A 20,691-nucleotide genomic window follows, 5' to 3' on the forward strand; every position below is an offset into this window, starting at 1 on the left:
AATACAATTATTTATTGAATCTTCAATGAGAATTTTACGGCTGGAATATTCAATATTTCGTGTAACACTCTGGGAATTAAATATTTTCGGACATTTTACAATTAAAGTAAATCGATGTTGATGAAACTGTTCGTGGGTTTAACTCTGCTGCTTCTAATGACAATTTTACCCAATATTTTTCCAGTTGCATAATTTTATCATACCAAAAAGAAAACAAAATTTCATCGACAATTTGACGAGACACGTGTATTCTACGATTTTTCTTCCGCTCTTTTTGTATTTCCAATGAGGTGTACGGCCCTGAGCCTAACGAAATTCGAACTCACCTGCCCCGATGTCATGCCCAGATGCCCAACAGTACTATGCATCTGTTGCAAGCCTTCCTTTCAGTCGGTGTCCTTCCCTGCTGTCGTAAGGACCTATCTTCCGGTGCAGTACCCGCGTTACTCTTTTCACGACCAAGGTTCAGTCGATAGCCCCGAGAGATCTTCTTCTCAGTGATTTCAACGAGCGTGAACTTGGAAAAGTCATAGCTGCACGGTGAAATCGCAAGTAGAAAGTGAACGTTGAATTAACACCGAAGATCATGAGGAATTGAAATATTGGAGAAACTTGAAATACAGAAAGGACAAAGGATATATTGTAAATTGGTAGGTGAGTGAAAGTATTAGAAATGTGTCGCTTCTCGATTGATATCGTAGACAAATTGCTTTGGATGTTATGTAATTTTGGAATACTACGTGGGACTCGAGTTATTTCAGTAATTAAATTATTAACTGGATTTGATTAAATAGTTAGAATTAAAGTTAATAAGATATTACATGAAATTTTAGACCGTCACTTATACATTTGGAACATTTGAATTGTGTAGATAATTATGTAGCGTTATATAGAGTGGTCCTAAATTACGTAGCTTTAGGGTACTTTTAGAGCGCTATGCTTCTGTGTGTATAACACAGAATGAATAAAATTTCCGAATTAATAAAATGAATCATTAAAATGACCAGCAATCACTACCGGTAGATAGTGAACTTTTATGCATTTGTAAGAAATTTACAAATACTTGGTATAATACTAGTAAATACTTCACCAGGTGAAATAATTTTCTACTTAGCTTTCTACTTTCCTAATTGTGTCTTCAAACCTCTGAACTTGCATGAAAATCCGCCGTCTAATTTTCAGTAATAATAAAGGAAATAAAATTTGTTAGATCACGAGTCGTCAGTCTTGAATTCGTAAAATTGTCAAATTGCAGAAAAGAAATAAACGAAGTCTATAATCTATAAATAGAAAATTTACTAATATTACAAAACGGCATTGACGTAAAAAATTGATGCATTAAATTCACCGAGCCCTTCGATGGTTGGAGAAAGAGCGTTAAACAAATAAAGTGTAAAAGAATGACGAGGATATTTGTGAGATATGGACATGGAATGTCATAAGAGGAGAACGACAGCGGAGAATTCTGTCCGTGAAGGACCTTATTGTGCCGAGTATAGCGTAGCATGATAATAACCACATAATGTGCGTGAATCAAGACTGCAGTCGCATGAAGATGCATTACGTGGCTCTTCGCTGCGTCATTGCGAAGGTGATATATTCTTGGAAACGTTCATTATCAATCGATAATTTACATTTTGATGGAGAAATAATTGTTCCATACTATCTCCAATAGAAAACCGCCAGCGAGGTGGCGAAATTTTTAACATAAAATTTCAACAACGTTACCTGTAACGATTCTTTCGTATTTTTCTAATGTCAGCTGAATGAATTTTTCAGAGAAACGAGATTGCGTAGAAATAACATCTAAAATCAAATTTTCACGAGCCATTATGAATATGTATAAACGATTCTATCATATTTTTCTAAGCCGGAGGAAGTTTTTTAACAATGGCAAAACGACATTACGTCGAAATTCTTCAAACGAAATTTAGGTAAAAGTCGATGCATATTAATCGTCGTAGCTTTCAAGCGATAGAAATTTTTCGACAATAGAAAATAGAAAACTGTCGAGAACGATTCTGTCGGAACCATCTGACACAAGATTTCAGCAAGAGACGATCGATAAAAATTCTATCATATGGTTCGAAATCGAAGAAACATTTTGGCTTGTTAAAAAGATATCAGTGTAACACGAAGAACGCATATACGAATGAATTATTAATCTGGTCATTCGTGTTTAATCCACGTGCAATCGTTTCTGCGCTCGTATGTTTCGTTAATATTACAGCTAGATACGTTAGACCATAAAAAACATACTAATACCGATATCGTAAAGCTTGCCGCGCCGTTAGCGAAATCTTGCAGCGCAAAAACGATTAGACAGGGCTCAAGCCCGAAAGCCTCGATTAACAATTCCAATAATCCAGACGGCTACAAAATCACAGTATTCTGAAAAGTATAGCTTTTAGCCAGATTATCGTACAAAATATTACACAACACAGCAATTGTCCTGACTCGTTTTAACGATGATATTTTCAAAGAGGAAGAAGAGAAGGTACGTAACAGATGCTCGTGCAGGATCGCATGCGCTAAATTCGCTTGATGTACGACGTATTTTGTAATCGACAACTCGGAAACGAATAACCGCAGAAGCTTTATCGACCAGGCCACGTGTGGACACACCTACGTTTAATAACGAATGCAGATCGCTTCTCTGATGCTCGCTGCCATATAGTTTCTATTGTAGAATCCTCTTGCATCATGGTACTCGTGTTATTATATTTGACAAGATACTTGTTAGACGTTTGCTTGTGTAATGCTAACGAGATTGTTTAATAGACAGAAGAAATTTTATGAGATTCATTTACGAATTAGCGTCTGCTGGTAATGAAAGAAATGATACAAACGAAGCAATTTTATAGGTAAATCTTGTAAATTGTCACTGGTTCTGGTAATAAGGGAAAGAACGTTTTACGAGTAAATGTGATAAACAGCAACTCGTTGGAGAAATTTTCTGGAGAATTTTTAGAAAGTACAACTTGTTGGTGACAAAGCGAATGAAACTTTGTAAAGGTAAATTTCGCAAATTCTAACTGGTCGGTAATGAGGCAAAGAAAATCTTGCGAACAAATTTAGCAAACGACAACTTGTTGGCAGTAAAAGAACGAAAATTTCAGGAATATCTTTGAGAAAGTACCACTTGTTGGTAATAATGCAAACGAAAGTAGCAGGGAATTTTATAAATTATACGTTAGCTGACGATTCAATGAAAAATCATCGTACAATCGTAAAGAGGAAGTTTAGAATTTGTAACTTGTAACTTTTGTCAATTTTCCAATGTTATTAGTTACATGATATCTTGACATATCTAGAGCGTTTCCCAAAACATTTCTCCGAAAATTCGAACAAAATGCAAATCTTCCAAATCGAAGAATCGATAAATTGTCCATTGATAAATTTAATTTTTACCTTATGGTAAACAAAGTCGAAAATTCCGATATTGTAGCGTAGAATGATTACAAGAAGTATTTCAACACCATTGGTATTTGTTAATATACTAATTACGTTAACTGTTAGATTATCAACACGCACTAATTAATCTGGCCCAAGTACATCTAATAGTATTCTCATATTATCAAAAAAATTAATTTATATTTTATATATTACGTATATATTATATATATATATATATATGTATTTATGTATTATATTTATATATTTTATATATTATTTATAATTTATATTTATATTAATTTATATTACGAAATTAAAATGTAGAATCCGATAAAAAAAAACGAAGCTTGCCACTGGAAAATAAAGGCTATGTAATTAATATAAATAAATGCTATGGTTTTAATAAGTACTCGTACTTAATAAATGTTACAGATAATGTAACAAGTCATTGTAAGGATCGGACGTAATGAATCTTAAAATTACGTATCGTGGTGCTAGTTTATTTTCATGATTGTGCATCGATCGTAAAGGCTGCTTTTGACAGATGAACCAACGTCAATTCAAACAGCGGATCTAATACACGTGTTTCGATAGACGAGCGTGATATGTGACGCATGAAATCGGTGTACACGGAAATATATACGCAACATACAATCGTCTGATATGCGGTTCGTGGCCTATAGTGCGCTAACGCACGACGGTTCCATCACGATTTTACCTAAATCTACATCGGCAATATGAATCTAGCGAATTTACGGAAGCGGCGAACGCGAAATCCATTCGAGAGAATAAATCCAATCCCGCCAAGGGAAATGAACAGTCTCTCATTTTCGATTTTTCTCTCACAGAAACTTGTAAAATGCGTTTTACACGCGCCACTGTTTTTATCTCGTCGAAGTTTTGGTCCGCGGGGAAACCACCGACTCGATCATCGTTCGTCTCCTTTTTTCCAGGGAAAAAGAACAGCTGCAGCATTCTTAATTTCGATCATCGATACCTTACGATATTCCTTTTTTAAACAAAATATTCATCAAATTTCTCAATTACTACTCAATGTGTATCCTTGTGATTATGGTTGCCTCGCGAAAGTATCCCAACGCGTATAGAAATTCCTTATGAATATATTACGCGCGTTACGTAAAACATTTGGAAATTTAATGCTGCAAAGAGACACGGCTATTGAATTGATTATGTTAATGAAACGTATGTGCGAATATTACAATGAAATGTACCGTATGAATGAGATTTTTTAATGTTTTGCACAACGCACGAATTATCGTCGTACCGGTTCAGTAATTGAAGCAGCTGCGAAACAGCAAAGGCCAAGAAAGACGGTTGTTTCAAACATTTTATTTAATGGAAAGGGTCAACGAGTAACAATTAGTTTTTATTTAAACGAAAGCCAATGATCGATAACTGTGATAGAAATTCCTCGAACAATTAAATCAAGAAATGTTAATCGTTCTCGTTACGAATAACCGTTTTGAACGATTAAAATTTTGTTTGACTACCGGCAGCCGCTATCGATGAGGGAAATTTAATTTTCTGATTATCAGTAGCCGATATAAATGATCGGGAATTTGTTTGATTATCGATAACCATTATCGACGTGAAAAATATTTTCTAGTTACATTCGGCTATTGTCGATTGTTATTATCGATAGAATGGTGTTAAATAAATTGAATAAACATACCGCTTCATATGATAAGGGTAGAGACATAATGCAAAGCTTCGATTCGATAAAAGCAAATTTTAAATCTTTCGAATCGTGCCGCCATTGATACCAAGCAGTGGTATAATAATTATATGGAGTCTTATGAAATGATTTTAATTTGATTTTAATAAAATGATTTTAAATTGAAGGAAAAATTGAAGGAAAGAAAAGAAAATATATATATACGAACTATGATAATTCCCTGCGCATTTCTACGTTTCAAAATCATTATTATATTTTGTGAATATTATTTGTCTGGAATTATTAATATTCGGTAAAATTAATTTAGATTAATGTTTTATAGAATATTAAGAATTAGGTTTCATGATGATTATAAGCTGTAACTTTCCAAGGTTTCCTTTACAACATCGAACCTTAATCATCTACGAGTATCTGCGAATAATTTCACGATCCACTGTATATTCCGTAAAAGTAATTAGAAAATCATAGATTTGCATAAAAAACGTGTTTCACGTGAAATTTTTATTGCCTATATAATCTTTTTTTCCGATGAATATTCTCGTTAAGCGTATCCTTTGATATTTCAGCGAGGCAAGTGCTTTACGTATAGCCTGCGTTATTTCGATAATTCTTTAATTTTCTTCTGTACCGGCAGCTCGTAAGAATATTTCAAAATTCAACCGCACGTTGCATATTTCACGCTGACAATATTAACGCTTCGAGGAGCTTGCCTCTAACTGCATCATGCACAACGCTGGCTATGCCAGTGTAAGTATAAATTGGAGTATAAACTACCTTTTGTAGTGCAAAAAATGCATTACCCTCTCCTGTCTTTCATCTTTCTCTCCCTTGCGTATTCTTCCTCGATTTACTTTCACTTTTTCCTTTTATCTCGGGGGAATTCCGTCTTTCTTCCTCGTTTTTTTTCTTTCTTCTTTTCCTCTTTTTTTCGCAGAATTTCTCAGCGACATCTCATTTATCTCTCGACCACGATATTATCTGTTTAGAATTGGTGAAATAAAGTCGATCTCGTTGGAAAGAAAATTGAGGAAATTTTGGCGCCAATTAGGATTTGAAATCCTTTGTAACACGATGATTCACAAATTTTCCAATTTTTCACATTTTTGGATTAAACGAAGTCCTTTACAAAAATCGTTCGAAAACGTCCTTGGAAAAATTTTAGCAAAATAAAATTCGTATAGTAGTTCCCATTTTAAAGGTCCGCCGATGTAGGTGCGTGTCTCGTGACTCAAAGCTACTCACGTACTGTATCACGTTCCGCTATATTTTTCTTTGCTGTACGGTCCGTGTCTTTGATCTATTTCTCGTTGTAACTACTTTAATTGCAACGGTTTCTCTAAATTGGCAGAAACATACTACGAACACGTTTCATCTATAACATTATATGTATGTACAATTTCCCCTCTGCAACAATATAGAAACATAGAACGTGTATTACGTGGTTTCACTTTTTAATTAACGATCATCCAGCCTTTCTAGTTGCCGGTGTACTTGCAGAGCTTGTATTAATGATGCATTAAAACTTCACAAGTTCTAATTGCGCCTTATAATTAAAGATACTTTGAAAAATCGCGTTAAATCGATTAAGAAAAGATTGTTAATTAACTGGAAAAATTGCGTTAAACGGACTTCAAAAGATCTGCCGGGCTTCTACAACCGACGATCAAAGTTACTTTGAAAAATTGCATTAAATCGATTTTAAAAAGTTGCATTAATCTTTCACAATTTATCATTGAAATTACTTTGAGAAATCGCATTGAATAGACTTTTAAAAATGTGCTAGATTTATAATTAAAATTATACCACTCGTAATTAAAAAATTCATTCCAAAAATTGCATGACATCCACGCAAAGAAAAAGTTTGCTTTGAGCAAAATTACGCAGTGGCTAAAAAGGTATTGACATACGCCGTTATTTTCTAGTGAAACGTTGTTTTATCTTCGTTTCATTTCCATGATAACAAACTTCTGTAGTCGTACAAAAAGGTGTGCCAATATTAAGTGTAACTGCTGTATAAAACCGACTTTCTAATTTTGTGAAAATGTGAAAGCAGAAACGAATTTTTAATATTCCACGCTATTTCAAGTCAAGTACATAATCCAATCATAATATCTTTATCGCAATGCAATTACAACACCTTTGCTGTAATCCAGTTATGACACTAACGCTATAATCCTATCGGTCGTATGAGAATTATAAATTAGAATACTCTGAAGAAATTAGAGAAAATCGAACTCGATCGATCTTGTATATTATTCATCGGCAGTTTAATCGAAGTTTCATGTCGTCTGAGTTCGTCGTATTTTAAAATGCGATCGTAATGATGGACGAAATCGGGACCGGTGAATTTTTCATGAAAATATCAGAGAAAACAATTTCGGGATTTATCCGCGGTTTTATTGGTCGTCGTTGAGTGGTTCTACGGTGTCGTTTGTCTCACATTCGTTTAACGAGTCCTCTTGAGACCTGTCAGTTGGCATACAGCAAGTTCGTTCTTCACCAGACAATTCCCGCTTCTATCGCTACGAATTTATTAAATCCGGTTCTATACGCCCGTCCTCCATCCCCTTATTCTCGTTCGAATACTGAAATACACGTGGAAAATAGTTTCCTAGGAAATTAGGAAGTCCGCTTACGCGTGCATTCAGGTCAACTAATTACAGCTTGTCTTACCCACGCTGTGGTTTGTCTTCTTAATGAGAAACTCGAGAGAACAGATCATTACGGCGATCGATTGCGTTTTGTTTTTCTATTTAATTCGAATTTATTCGCCTCGAATATTTCTTAAAATATTCCCCAACGGGGTCGTGTATTTGCTTGTACACGTAAATATGGAAAATTAATCGTGCGTCAAATTATAGTAGATTCGGATTTTCGAGTAATTCTTTGGCTGAAAGGTGGAAACAATGCAATTGGATTTTCGTGTACAGAAATATTTTTCAAGCTTCGCGCATTTTAAGATACGTAGGTGTGAAAGTTAAACTCCTGTTAAATTAGATTTGGATCTGATTCTCTGTTCGAAAAGTGAAGAAAATGGAATTGCATTTTCGAGTATGAAAATGCTTCTCAAGGTTCTTACGTTTGAAAATACAAAGATATTACAAAAAAATGATTGTCCGTTAAATTACATTTGGACTTTCGCGCTATTTTTCATTCAAAAAAGAAGAAAAAAGTAGATGAAAGGTGGAATTGAATTTACAGGTATGAGATTATTTTTTAAAGCTCGCGTATTAAAACGTGGATAAGGTGTTAGATCGTAAATAGAAGTTTGTTTTTTCGATTATAATCAGCACGGAGATTCATTCACGGTTGTACATTCTCTTTCCTGTGAACAAAGCCGTGCATTGTTCATACACCATTCGAAGGAGTGCAGATTAAATTCTCATTGAACAATGCACGCTTTTCCTTGACGAATTTCACCGAACGAAACGACTAACTACTTTCCCTAATCGTGTGCTTTTCTTTTATAATATTGTTCGTGTCTTTTATTGTAAGCTTGTTTGCTTTGTATTTAAATGGATTAATTCAGCGATAGGAATCCTTTGTAAGTACAATTCCAATATAACTCCAGTGTCTTAGAAGTGGATTAGAAATAGGAATACAGATACTGCAAGGAGAGATGTATCAGTGTCAATTATATCTTCATTATTTAATCTCTATCTTAATGATCTATAGCTATAATTATTTAAATGCTTATCAATCTTTGTCATCAATTAAATGTTTGAAATCTGTTTGACTGAATGTCTGAGCCTGCAGAACATTCTGATAACTAACTCCTGATAACGTGGAAATTCGCATTTTTTCAGAGTATGATTAATAAAGTAAAAAATTGTTTTACCTACCAAGTATTATAGGTAGCATTATACTTTGGATATTTTGTACATTTTTTTCACATCATGCGCATTCTATGCAATTTTGCATTTTAAAATTTTCCACGGATGCATAAGAAACCTCGGTCTACTGACAATCGCTCGTTTTTTCTAATTTCATTCTTTACATAAAAAGGGTAAAAATAAATTTACCGTAACTCTATAACAAAATAATTAAAAAAATAAAATTTTTCAAAATACGATAAAAGAATGCGTTTACGTGTTCTGTAGAAATCTGTATCTGCATTCCACGCTGTGTTCGCATAAATATAAAGCATAACTATTAGCATGCAAGAGTGGCATTTTAAAATGTCTGAGAAATGCAATCGGCTTATGCCACGCGCTCGCCGGAAACGTGCTTCTTTTGTACATATCTGCCTTTGTAGCTACCCTCGTATACCTGTTCGCTATCCAACAACACTCTGCATAAACTGCACCAGTCACGGTATTATGCTCTTCTGACTCCCTGCTTTTCACGAGTTCACCGGAAAAGTTACCTGGATTCGAAAAGTTACGTACCCACTGAAAAAAATAATAAATGGAAGGATATAAATATATGGAAAAAATATATACAATTTGGAAGGGTTGATGCGATCATCTCACGAAGATACATATTTTATTATCCTATCAAGATCAAATGGATTTTACAATAATTCGCGCGTGTTAGCTTTAGTTGGTTTTTGCATATGTTAAGAGTGGAATTTGAAGTTAGTTATCGGAAATTAAATTTGTTGATGCAAAACGTTAGAGATATCTCGCAGAATAAAACACAGCTGTTCAATCAGCTGAAAATCTGTCTTCAAATATTGACACGGGTATCATCGCAGGTTCTAGAAATGAGATTTTTGTTGTAGATGACGCGCCGTTGTTATTTAACAATATGCATAACACATAAAGACCCGCAGCTTGGTTATTACACGCTCTTACGTCAATTATATTTACAATAAAATGCAGCCACGTATGACTTTGTAGAACAAAATAATTTTTATTTCTTCTTCGATAGATCCACGTGAAACTTCTACAATATCAATAATGAACATTGTACTTGGTATATTTGCGCTCTATACATTTTTGAATTATTATATTTCCCGTAAATACGTAACGATCCCTTGGCTTAATATATTAAAAACATACATATTTTCGCAGTACTATAATTAGTATTGTACTTTGAATATTCCATACGCAGGATGCAGCCGAATAACGTGCGCAAGCAGGCATGAAGCGATTCCTTATGAAAAAATAAGAAAAGAATATGTAATAACATGTTTTCATATATCGTTTCGTTTTTTGAGAAAATCGAGTTTGAAAATTTATCGAGTACATTAACATGGCTAATTTCGAATTGGACAACAGTAAATAATCGATAGGACAGATACAGTTATTCTGCAGTAAAGATAAATCAAAGACGTAGAATAAAATTATTCTGCAAAACGCTTTGCTTCTGAGAAAAATAAATTTGAAAATTTATCATACGCAGGCTAATTGTTAACTAAACAGGCCCAGACTCTATTTTCTTGAAAATGAGGCTTTAAACGGAAATTTTATTCGCCATCTTTTACTTATTTTCGTATAGAATAAACTACTGACTGATCCTACCCAGTCGGTAATTAGCCAAGTTCAACTATACCTTGCAAATTTTCAAGCTCGGTTTCCTCGACAACGGAGAGTCGTGCCGTATGAAAAAAATTTCATTATGTATCTTCTTATCTTTTCGTAAGGAAACATGTCGGTACCCGCTTATATATATTATTCGGCTGCACTCTATATTTTTGCACTGTTTGTATTCGTTCTATGCATTAATGTCGCTTTAATTTCCACGAGAGTATAAAATTCCACAGCCTAATTATTACACGCTTTTATAATAAATACATCCATTTTGAAACGCAGCCATATGCGTATAACCACGTACAACAAACGATTTTATTTCTCCCAAAATTGATCGCAATAATTAAATTTTCATAACGAAGGAAATCGCTTGGATGTCCAAGCTTCATTGATAAAAAGGCAGACTGTAGAAGGGTACGGTCAAAACGAAGTGCTGGAACGATGGGGGCGTCCGGTATGGTGGGGGCTAGACGGCAGCTGTTTGCTCGACCGCCGAGGGTCGCGTTCCATGTGTACCCGCCAGTAATGCCACATCGTTGTCGCCGGCTCTACAACGAGTATCGTGTGTTTATCCATGAAACTCGTGTCGAGAAACGTTCGTAAAAAATGTGACGTTTAGCCTCTGTGAAAGTGTGTTCGTTAGTGTGTGCCTTGGTATGAATCGGAGAAAAATACAACTGAGAAAAGGAAGAAAATAAAATGGAGAAAACATAACCACCCGGTAACAACAAGAAACATCGAACATGAAGAGGTTGGAGGAAGAAATTGTTGATCAGTGTTGTGAGAACTGGTTACGCGGTCGAGACACGTTGGTCGACGACTTGTAAGGAGATTCCGAGTTGGCGGTGAAACGTGGTGAATTGAGAAACAGAATGAAAAGTGCGTGGAAGGTGACAGGTTAAGTTTCGAACAGGGGACGCTTGCCTCCAAACGGCACTGCTCGGTCGGTAACGCGCGAGAAATCGATTGTTTGCTTGAAGAGTAAACGTTCAAATAGCATATCGCAGTTTCTTTTATCTATAGTTAAAAAATTAATTGATAGCAAGTTACCTCGCTTTTATTTTTCAAGAGTTTGACAAATTGAATTTAGTATATGGTTGTCAAGAAGATACAGGTTATGTAAATTTTTTACGAACAATAATGGCGACGTAATTGCTAGGCAAATTTGATCGTCACTTAATTAGTCATTTTATAAATGTAGACTGCGTAATGTTCGTGTACAGGTCGTTAAAGTGAATTAACCTAGTTAGAGAGGTATAAGGTGTCGATCTACAATTGGGATCGTCACTGTGTCACAAAGTGTACACAAATATCACGTGTCGCGAGTGTAACATCCGAAATACAGGTAATCTATTACGCTGACAGGCGTATCTGGTATCGAGACAGTCATTTTTGCCACGACGAGTATTGGAATTTAATATTTATCGCTAGATCAATCGATACGTCAGTCAAATATTTTTTCCTCGTACATATTGTCGTTCGATCTACCTTTTCAATTGGAACGATTAATATATTATTAAACTTTTCTGTAAGAAAGAAAATTATTTTTATCGTATTCTTCGTACTTAACCTATTAGTATTTGAAACGATTAAAGTAATATCTGAAGAGACTTTTCTACAATAAAGAAAATTATTTTTATAATATTTTATTAACTTAAGAATGAGATTGAGAATGAGATTTTCGAATATATGCGAAGTGTGCAACCGCGTTATAGCAGAAAATGGCTGTCGTCAGACAAGAGTACATAGTTCCTTTTCCTTCTTGGGAAACACGATGAACGTTATCTCAACTCGAATGGTCGACTTGCTCTCGATGGTATTCGAGAACGGTAGTGAACGGACGCACGTGCGTCCTTGCGAGGTAAACTTCTATGCATGGAAGGTTGCATAACCATAAGTCGATTCGTTCATGGACATTTTCCCACCAGTTTTAGGTATTTTCTTTCGCTTTTCTTCACATTTTTCTTGATATCCCAAAGACATTGTCTTTTCTCTTTCGACTATCTCATATATAGAATTTTCGAAAAACGTATTAAACGTTGCTTCCTTGGAGAAAAACATTTTAACTTGATCAAGATTAATTCAACATACATATATGTATATGTATATATTTATTTTCCTTTAATTGAACACTTTAATTAAATAATAGCAACGAAGCTTAAATATTAAAGATATGATATTTTGTAAGACCAGAGAAAGATCATTATTTTTTCATATTTTTCCGAGGAAAATAATGCATACATACATAGTATGTGGTCATTGAGCGTTAAGTTTAACTGTTCGTAAGCATGTTATTTACTATAACGTTAAGCTTAACGCCCACTGGTCTGGTCGCTCGTGTTAGTAACGCGTTGTGCAGCGGCGTTAGTAAATGGTTAAGGTTAAGCGCGTACGTTATATTTCTTAGAATCAAAATTAAAAATGATTACGTATCTTTTCCTGGCTTTAATGCCCGCCTAACAGCGGTTGAGTCACTGTTTATTTTATGTTATAATAATGAAGCGAAGGGCTGACTATAATATGACAGCAAAATCCACTTAAAGAATAAATTTGTTATCAAAATCATGTTCATATATTGTTTGATGGAATAATAACACTTAAATGTAACTTAGAAAGTAATAAACGTGAAACAACTACATGAGTCAGAATTGATCCAGCCTTCGCCGAGGGTTAATATTTTAGCTTCATCTCTATCATATGATCTCACGGCAGTTTGTCTTCTTCTCGTTATTATGATTCACCAAACGACGAGTTAAAAATTATTATCATAAAAAATTAGAGGGACGTTACTTACAATAGGACGTCTCGACAATATTCGTCGTAGGTGTTAGTCTTGTATCCTCATAATCTTATATTTTTATGGACACAAAGAAATAGTAAGACAGATAGAGGTTTATCTCGATTCGTAAATATTATGACTTGTATAAATTATTCAAGTTGCTAACATCGTATATGGGTGTTAATTTCCCATTATAATGTAATAATTACGTTGCAAATATATACGCGTATTTTTATGAACAGCAAGAAATGGAATATATCAAATGCTAATTGAAATACTAAAGAAATAAAATATTAAAAATGTCTAATTAGAACGCTAAGGTAATAGAGGCTAAATAGAGATTTGTTTTTTATTATAAATCTTCTAAATATTATAAATGATATATGTACGTCGTATAACGGATACCTGACTTGTAACATTTTGTACATTTTTAAGTATTACGCGTATTCACAGTCTAGTGGTATCTTGATGTTACGTGTTCATCGTGTTGCCATGTTTTTGTAACACGTCGTTCGAATTCATTAAGTATGCGCCTTGAGTCAGTTGGAAGAGCTTGACGAGCGGAAGGAGGCGTTCGTCTGGTGTCAAAGAACCGTAGTTTCACGCGGCAAAGGAAGTAGATTGCAGTTTATCGTAGACGGTGTTCCGATAAGGGAGACAACGCCTCAAAAGGATCCATTGTTAACGTTTTCATCTGTCCAAGGCCGTTCTACGTTTTAATTGCCCTAATTCTCGCGAATCGTGCGCTTTATTAGAGAATTTTTTTATTTTACTTTATCTCAGCCTATTAGTCTGGTATTCTTTTTTTTTTTTTTATCGATTTGTTCGTTTCTATAGCTTCAATGAATTACGCGTTCTATTTGGGAATTTAATAATAATCGAGAAACGATCCGCTGAAAACAGGGTTCTACTTCACTTCATCGAAGTCCGCGCCAAAATAATGGAATCTATCAACGGTGTAGATATCCTGCAACACACATCACTGAGCATATTTAATTTTGATAGGATATTGGATTTTTGAACAAGCAACTTGAATTTATAAACACAATTTGTTCACTAGAAGCTACGTATTGTTCGTAGAGAATCATTAGTTTCTCGTTAACTTAACGTATAAAATAAATATAATACCATACATAAATACAATATAAAATCAAACAAGTACACTTATACGATATATGGACAATATATGTAAATATTGAAAGGGTTAGTTCTATTTTCAACATCGATAACAACTTGTGTCTTAATCTGACCTCGGCGAGGATCCAAGAATTACCGTAAAAAGTTGTTATTTCTTCACCTGACGTTTCCCTATTAGTACTTTCCTTAACGATTCATTAATTTCACGGTCGATGGCTTGCTGGTGGCACGCGGTTCGTTACGGAACAACGTTATATTAACAATGCCAGAGTACAGTAACTTCAGAGAAAATGGATTGTAATTTATCGACGAGATATAACGAGCACGACGCGATAAAAGAGGACAGATACTTTAATTACTCTTTGTCAGGGTCAGGAGAGCTTCCAGGCTTCCTTTCCTTTGATATCGTATTTTTGGTCGAAATCGGTATTCGCATTTCTTTTGAGAGATTAACAAAGAGGACACGTGGTCGTTCGATTCCTAACCCGGCACATCGAACCAAACGTGGCTTATAAAAGGCCCCGTTAGCCGCAAATCGTTTTTTCAGGATTTCTGCTTCGGTGACAGCGCGTCGACGCTTGTGCAGAGATAAAACAGTGGCTTGGATGCCCGTTTATTACTCTGTCTTTTGTATCCTTTGCCCTCGTTGCCCTTTCTCCTGGCTTCCCGCGCCTGGATCCCCAGGAACAATGTTCATTGCCTCTGATCCCTCTCGAATCGAAGTTCACACATTCGCATCCGATTTTTACTTGCCACAATCTTGTACATTAACGAAGATTTTTCATACAGCACTTGTCTCTATACTATTGTACTTTGCATAAATCTTTATACTTCTGTACTTCTGTATTTATACTTGTATAATTTACAAAATAAAATTCTAATTTAATAATAGCAAAATAAATAGTAATAGTAATAATAAAACGTGAAATCTTTTTATAAATTAGAATTAGAAATGTAAAAAAGTACATATTACCTTCGTAAGTATTAGGCATTGAAAGCTTATGATTTCATAGAAATCAAGATACAATAATTAGTTGAGATCAGGCATTATAAGTGCCATAAGACAAATTTTAGAAGTTATTAACTTAATTATATTATGTTAACATAAAACGTGAAACATTATTTTGATTATAGGCAATGCTCGTCGGTTTTTATTAATTTTAGTTTGCTTACGAATAACCATTATCGATGACGGAAATTTCAGTTTGGTCATCGAATGTTCATTTGGTATCGAGGGGAAGTGGGATCGAACGACGCGGAAAATCACGACTTGGCCATAAAATGATATTTCTTCTGTCTTTTCTGTTATTCCCTTCAGCACGTTCCAAAGGGTGATTAATCCAGCTCCATCGAACAAGAAAACGCGAAGCAATTTTCCGTAATGTAATCCACTTTCGTTGCTTGGAGCTCTTAATGGTGGCGAAAAAGTTGCTTCGACAGGGAAGTAGTAAAAGTTCTAATTTCATTCGACTCCCGAGGAAAGTAATATCCTCGGATTGAAGCCCATCCGATGGAATCGGCGTCTCGATGCGGCAAAGCCACTTCTCTCTATCGAGAAGGAAAGGAAAAAAAAAGAGATCTCTTGTTAACATTGTTACCGCGGCACGGGTTGCTCTGCTGCGTTTTCTAGTTAAATGAGACTCGAAATAGGCTTCTATAATATCGAGAGAATTCGAAAGGCAATATAAATGGCGAACCTCTTCGTTCTTTAACGTCGTTGGAAATCTGAGCGTGGAATTACGACGATACGATCTTTCGTAGTAACAATCGTGAGACAGTAATCACGAAGAAGAAAGGGGAAACGGAAGCGTTATTAGTGGCTATTAGCACAATAGACGTTACAACGAGAGGAAGTTACTGCTACATATCCTCTTCATCTCTCTATTGTTTCTTCTACCCCTTCTACTATTCTATATCCAGATACATATTTTCTCGATGAAGAAATTGATGCACTCTCCCGCTTGTTAACCACGATAATTGCCACTCGGAAAAATTAGGTATTCGAAATATCGATAGTTTCTCTTTCTTCGATAGTCTCAAGCTCTGAAGCCGATAGTAATTGCCATTTGAAGGAATTTACGGGAGATAATATTGGTTGCTTTTCTTTTTTAAATATTCGCAGCTCTGAAGTCGATAATCGCGGCTCACAGAAATTAATGAAACATAATATCGCGTGTTTTTTTGCTTTTTTAATGTTTCAAGTTCTAGAGCCGATAATTTACCGCTTGAAGGAATCAATGAAAGATTATTTTGCTTGCTTTCGTGTTTATCATATTTGAAGTTCGAAAGTGGAGGATTTCGCCGTTTGAAGGAATCATTGAGAGATAATATTGCTTGCTGTAGAGTTTGTAATATCTTAAGTTGCAAAGTCGGTAATTGCTGCCGTTTGATTTCTCCAGTTTCTTAGAGCGTCGACGGGATCTTGGACAAATCAATCCTCCCCTGACAATTTACTTACCTCTGGCTTTAATTATCCCATTATCATCTCGACGAGCCGTAATTACCTCGTTAACTTCTAACGAACTCCAATCTGTATCGCAAGAGAGCGATTTTATTCCTCTCGATCGATCCGAGTACGTCGAAGCTGCTCGTGTTTCTGCAGTCCAGTTGGTTGCAAAACATACAGTCTCTTACATAAGCCTACATACATTCTTCAATTCTGAAATAATTATAACAACAATGATTAGGTAGTGTCGAGAAATCGTATCAAATTTTATGTTGATTGAACTTATATTTAAATTTACTTATACAGGGCGGTTGGTAACTGGTGGTACAAACGGAAAGGGGGTGATTCTACGCGAAAAAAGAAGTCGAAAATATAGAATAAAAATTTTTCGTTTGAGGCTTCGTTTTCGAGAAAATTGACTTTGAATTTTGGCTCGGTACGCGTGCACTTTATCACGTCTCGTTATAACGGATCTCACTGACTTACGTATTTAAATAGATAACACAATTCATTAAAAAAGTAGGCTTATTATTACGTTAATATCTTTAGAACCCAAATATTGAATTTTATTAAATTTAAATTGTATAGGAAAATGATATACGTAAAGAGGTGTATAAAATTAATTGATTTTTATCTCCAGAGTAAAACATGTTTAAAAAATAAAAATTTATATTCTGCCGCACAGGTATCAAAAACGACCTACAATTTATGATCTTTCTGGCATCGAAGATCGACATTTTTGCAAATTTTCTGTTATCTACTATGTCCTTTTCTGTAAATCAAATACGTAAAATTCAATAAGCGTACACAGACCTCTGTGTCCGACTACACATTCTTTTGCGCTGCGTGCTTATCAACATTTCAAAATTAACAATTCGACCATCTGCCAGCCTCCAATCGTCCGTCTGTCGAGTTTATCTAATCATCAACGTGCTTATAATATCATTTCCGTCAGTTCTGTTTAATTTGCACTTACCTCGGCTCGTTCCTACAACGATTTTCATATCCATCGATTTTTCTTTTTGCGTATTATTTTATTGGTTTTAGCATCTACGTCTTTTTTCTCTCGTGACACCGTTTACTTTTCGATAAGGGCCGACCAGTCGATTTTCCCTGCGCATATATCTGCAAGGAATTTCTATTTGGCGTTCAAATCGTAAGTTTCGTCGACAACAATGGTCATTGTATCGAATCCAGCTGATTGATCTTAAAGAGAATATTCGGATGAGATCGATGCTCAGATCGATCTCTATTCTTCATTGCAATGGTGAGATGCGTCTTCTTCGTGAAGCTTGCAAAACCACTTATTTCACTTTCATCTTCTGGCCTAATTGTATTCGTCGACAAACCATCCTTTTGTCCGATTTCCAGGTTTCGAGGTTTATGGGCAAAGTTCGCTAGCCAGTTGCTTCGTTCAGTACACAAATGCTTTTGTTCGTTTCCAGTCGCATATCGTTGAATGAAGTGCGTGTTTCATATATTACTGGGTTGGCAACTAAATGATTGCGGATTTTATCATTACTACCTAATGATAAAATCCGCAATCACTTAGTTGCCACTCCAATACAAGAACTGCAGTATGTAACTGCTCAAGATGCGGTCGCAGAAAGGTCTAGAAATTGCCAGTCACGTTCGTAAATTACTGGAGACGAGTAAAAGCAGGAAGCGTTAAAACTTATCCGAGATTAAGAATTTTCAGAGATTCGGCATCAGTATTAATTCTAAGAGTACTATCGGAATAACAGCTTCACCAATTGTTTATAGATTGTCGATAATTTGAGTAAGATACTCAGAATGCCTGAAACTTCTGGAAGTTAGAAATTTTCTACGAATTTGTTGTTTAATTTGTGTATATATAATATATACATTTAGTTTGTATATAAATATTCTATAATATTTATTTATTTATTCCATGATATATTTCATAATAATCGAAACAATAGATACAGGAACGCTTGTTTATACACCGAGTGTGGATCGTAAAAATTCTCAAAATTAAAATATTTCACAGATTTTCCATGAAGATTGATTCTAGGGCTATCAAAGCTTAACACGTTTATGCTATAGCTATGACGCATAATAATTGAAGCAACAGATGCAAGAATATTTGTGCATTGTCAATAATTTGTGAGATACTCGAGAAGCTTGAAACTTGTGAAAACTAGGAAATTCCTAGAGATTTGTTTTCTGTACTAATTCCATAGCTGACGAAGCTTAACCAAATACCTATTTCCACGATGAAAGTTAAAGCAACGAATGCAGGAATATTCGCGGATTATCAATAATTTCTAGACTAAATACGGATGTCGAAACTTTACCAAATGAAACAAATTTGTACAGATTCGTTATCGTTATTAATCCCAAAGCTATCTAACATTAACAGAACATCTGTTTCTATGGTGGAAGTTGAAAAGTAGCTCGTCAGTCATTTGTTAGTTTCTCTTGACGAATCGCAAAAGTATAATAGGAGATGTTAAAAGTGCTCAGCCTCTTCGTACAACCAGTTTAGAAATTCGTTTCCAACGCTTCTATGTATTTCGCAAAATCCTAATTCGTATTCTAAAGCAGTTACGAACATCTCTCAAATTGTGTACAGAAGTTTGCGAACGACTTTAGGAAATACTCGCGGTCTGATTTAATCTTCTCCGATGCTTCAGTAAATCTGAAATCAGTTATCAAAATCACTTTCCATATTCCTCGGTCAAAAATTCCAAACAATTTCAAGAAACACTCGTCCCATAAATTCGCTTCCTTCCGATGCTTCTCTAATCAAATCCTAAATCCAATCAATAAATATCGCGCGTATTCTCTCGCCAGGAAACAGTTCCAGGGGCAATCGATCTATTCGATAGAAACATTAAGATCGCGTTATATCGATTAGAAGTAAATCAGAAGATGGGTGACGTTAGCCAATCAAATCTCCGTTTATCCACTTCCTCGATACTTGCTCTAACCATTTCGGTTTACTCTTTTGGCCACTCTCGATGCAATGCCCTCGATCTTGGCGATCCAATGGCCAGCCACGGACGCCGGCAATAAGTTTGATTGGGCTAACAAATTGTCACGCTCGTCTCGAGGAGGAAGAGTCGACGTTCAGTCCACTTCTTCGTAATGGGTAATTGTGGTTGGCGCACTGGAATCGACCGGGTGCGTGTCCTAAGTAAATAATAAAATCGTTTCGCTACGGGCATACGTCAGTCTGTCGTGTGACACGCATTCGTTCGGACTCGTTCGTGTTGGCCGCGACGAGCGTCTGTCGATCTGAAATTCGTCTACGATAGCGTTCAAACTTTTCTCATTTTCTTCCTCGTTCGTTCGGATAGAGTTGTCAAGGTCAGAAGGATATTTCAGTCAGACTATTATATACATGTCATTTGTCGTGTGAACGCGTGAAATTCGATTACAACAAGCAAAAGTTAAAGCATCTACATCTGGAAAGAGATTATGTAACTCGTTATTAACACCGGCGTGATAAACTGTGAAATACACGTAACGCGTACTTACGTTGCAAGCTCAACATCGCAGATCATGGTTATCTACGAGGACGTAATTTCTATTCGTCAAAATGAAAGTCTGTGAGGCTAATGTCGATGTTCTCAGCTGCAATTGACGTAATTCTGTGCCGTGTGTATATTACTTTATTTCTACGGGTTAATTTCTTTCTTTCATCAATCGTTACACGATAGAAGATCGAACAACCCTACGAGAGGATCGTTCCAATTGTTTCATCGTTTTTCGTTGTTTTAATAACACTGGTTCGTAC

The 20,691-nt window shown here is 35.4% G+C and overlaps 1 protein-coding gene across 13 annotated transcripts in view; it reads left to right on the top strand.

The window, feature by feature from the left end:
• The window catches only part of LOC100646318, a 193,163-nt gene that overhangs the window by 148,731 nt on the left and 23,741 nt on the right, over window positions 1-20,691 (top strand). For 3 of the 13 annotated variants that reach the window (XR_007226312.1, XM_012316224.3, XM_048411911.1), the window contains exon 1: window positions 20,119-20,683. The exons of 5 other annotated variants lie outside the window; for them this stretch is intronic. The gene's annotated coding sequence lies outside the window, so the exon portion shown is untranslated. Of the gene's footprint in view, window positions 1-11,095; window positions 11,912-20,118; window positions 20,684-20,691 lie in introns of those variants that run through there. 5 more of the 13 variants (XM_012316225.3, XM_048411912.1, XM_012316227.3 and 2 more) reach the window with 3 other exon arrangements.

This window comes from Bombus terrestris, chromosome 14, assembly GCF_910591885.1.
Source record: "Bombus terrestris chromosome 14, iyBomTerr1.2, whole genome shotgun sequence".
NCBI lineage: Eukaryota > Metazoa > Arthropoda > Insecta > Hymenoptera > Apidae > Bombus > Bombus terrestris.